The following is a 2915-nucleotide window of genomic DNA, read 5'->3' on the forward strand; positions in this document are numbered from 1 at the left end:
AACAATTACTGATACTAAAATAATCCAATCTAATCATCCTCCTTTACAAGGAATTAAAATAAATATGCAAAATCAACAAATAGAAGCTATTCCAATAAAAAATCCAGGAGAAAATGATAAGGTCAACATAAAAAATATTATAACACAAAATAATTTCACAAATGTTAATTTAAATACCATAGGAAAACAATTAGATAAATTAGAAAAACATTTACAAAAACAACAAATAATAAACCCTGAAAACAATGATACTAAACTTAAAAATCCCGTTTTTAAGCCTTACCAAATATCTAAACCTAGTGTAAAAAATATTCAAGATAATAAGTCTGAATTTATAAAAAACATTCAAGATCAATTAAGTAGAATAATGGCAACAGCTAGTAGTTCTAATGAAACAATGAATCAGACTGCTCCGGATACACCTTCATCTATCCCTAGAATAAATACTTTAAGCCAAGATTCTGATATTAATGAAACCATAGAACAATTCCAAAATTCTACAAATATCAATAAAATAAGTTGGGACCAATCCCTACAAATTATCCCTGCTCCTGATTTAGGAGTAGTAAAACCATTGACCCAACCAAGTTTTAAGGCATCCTCAGTCTACAATTGGAATATAGACGGAATGACAGAATATAACATCTTGAATTTATTACAACAAATGACTATGGCTGCAAATGCCTATAAAACCCAAATTGGGACTCATGATAAAACTATTGCTGAACTACTCATAGCAGGATTCTCAGGTCAAATAAAAGGTTGGTGGGATTACTATCTCACAAATCAACAACAAGAAGATATTTTAAACTCTATAAAAACAGATGAAGAAGGAATACCAATTCTAGATGAAAATGGTAATCCACAACAAGATGCTGTAGCAACCTTAATATTAACAATTTCCTTACATTTTATTGGAGATCCTTCACATCTAAAAGATAAAAATGCAGAACTCCTATCAAATCTAAAATGTAAAAAATTAAGTAATTTTCAATGGTATAAAAATACTTTTTTAACTAGAATAATGCTTAGAGAAGATTCTAATCAACCTTTTTGGAAAGAAAAATTCCTTGCAGGATTACCAACTCTTCTAGGAGATAAGGTAAGAAATAAAATTAGAGAAAATAGTGGTAAACAAATTATAGCTTATAATGAATATACTTATGGTCAATTAATTAGTCTAACCCAACAAGAAGGGCTAAAAATATGCCAAGATTTAAAATTACAAAAACATCTAAAATGGGAAATGAAAAGAACAAAACAAGAATTGGGAACTTTTTGTAATCAATTTGATATAAATACTAATAAACCATCCTCATCAAAATGCTCAGAAAATTGTCAAAAAACATATAAAAAACCATATAAGAAAAACTTTAAAAGAAATCAAAAAGATAATTTTAAACCAAAAGAAGAATTTTACAAAAAACCAAGAAGAAAACCATTTAAGAAATTTAAAAATAACAAGTCAGAATTCAAAAGATCCTTCAAAGATATTGAATGTTATAGATGCCATAAGAAAGGTCATACGGCAAATTATTGTAGGTTAAATAAAAAACTAAATGAATTAGAACTAGAAGAAGAAATATTAAACAAAATTTCTAATCTCTTGATTGATTCTTCTGAAGAAAATTCAGAAACTGAAAATTCTATCAAAACTGATGAGTCATTAGTAGATGAACAAATCATAACTAGTAGTGAATCTGAAAAACAAATTAATATGCTCACCAAAGATCAATCACTTCTTTTAGATATATTGAAAAATATTAATGATCCAACAATCCAAAAAGAATATCTAGAAAAAATTCTAAAATCTCTAAATGAAAAAGAAGAAAACAAAAAATTCCCAAGTACTTCAAAAAATACTTACGACTTAACTGAAATATTAGAAAAAAGAAAAAAAGAAAAAGGGATCACAATTCAAGACTTACAAAAAGATATAAAAGAAATAAAATTAGAAATAAGAGAATTAAAAGAAAAACAGATTCAAAATTCTGAAGAAATAAAATTAATTCTACAAAATATAAACATTGAAAGTTCTTCAGAAACAGAAAATGATGAAAGCCAAAAGGTTGAAAATATTGAAAAAATTCCTGAAGATTTTCTTTTTGTTTTAAGAGAAATAACTTCTAGAAAATACATCTTAAAAATAAATTTAGTATTTTCAGAAAAATTCAAAATGAATACAATAGCCTTATTTGATACTGGTGCAGACTTAAACTGTATCAAATCAGGAATAGTACCTAATGAATTCCAACAAAAAACACAAGAAAAACTTTCGGCTGCTAATAATTCTAGATTAAATGTAAATTCAAAAACAGATGCATCAATAATAAATAATGGAATTTTCATAAAAACCACTTTTGTTTTAGTAAATGATATTCATCACACTGTAATATTAGGAACTCCTTTTATAAGTTTAATTACCCCATATAAAGTAAACAATGACTCTATTTCTTTTAAATTCAATCATAAAAAATTAAAATTTGAATTTTTAGAAAAACCTCGAACTAGAAACCTTAACTTAATAAAAGCATGTTCAATTTATGAAAATAATATTAATACCATAATCCAAGGGAAGACTTTTCAATTAGAAAATCTTAAAAAAGATGTTTCTTTAAAAAGAATACAAAACCAAATAGACACAAAAGAAATTCAAGATAAAATTCAAAAATTCAAAAAACTTCTAGAAACAGAAGTCTGTTCAGAAATTCCTAATGCTTTTTGGAATAGAAAACAACATATTGTTGATCTTCCCTATGAAGAAGATTTCAACGATAGACAAATACCAACTAAAGCTAGACCAATCCAAATGAATTTTGAATTAGAAGAACATTGTAAAAAAGAAATTCAAGATTTAGAGAAAAAAGGATTAATTTCTAAATCTAGATCTCCTTGGAGTTGTGCTGCCTTTTATG

This window comes from Primulina huaijiensis, chromosome 15 (assembly GCF_012295235.1).
Source record: "Primulina huaijiensis isolate GDHJ02 chromosome 15, ASM1229523v2, whole genome shotgun sequence".
NCBI lineage: Eukaryota > Viridiplantae > Streptophyta > Magnoliopsida > Lamiales > Gesneriaceae > Primulina > Primulina huaijiensis.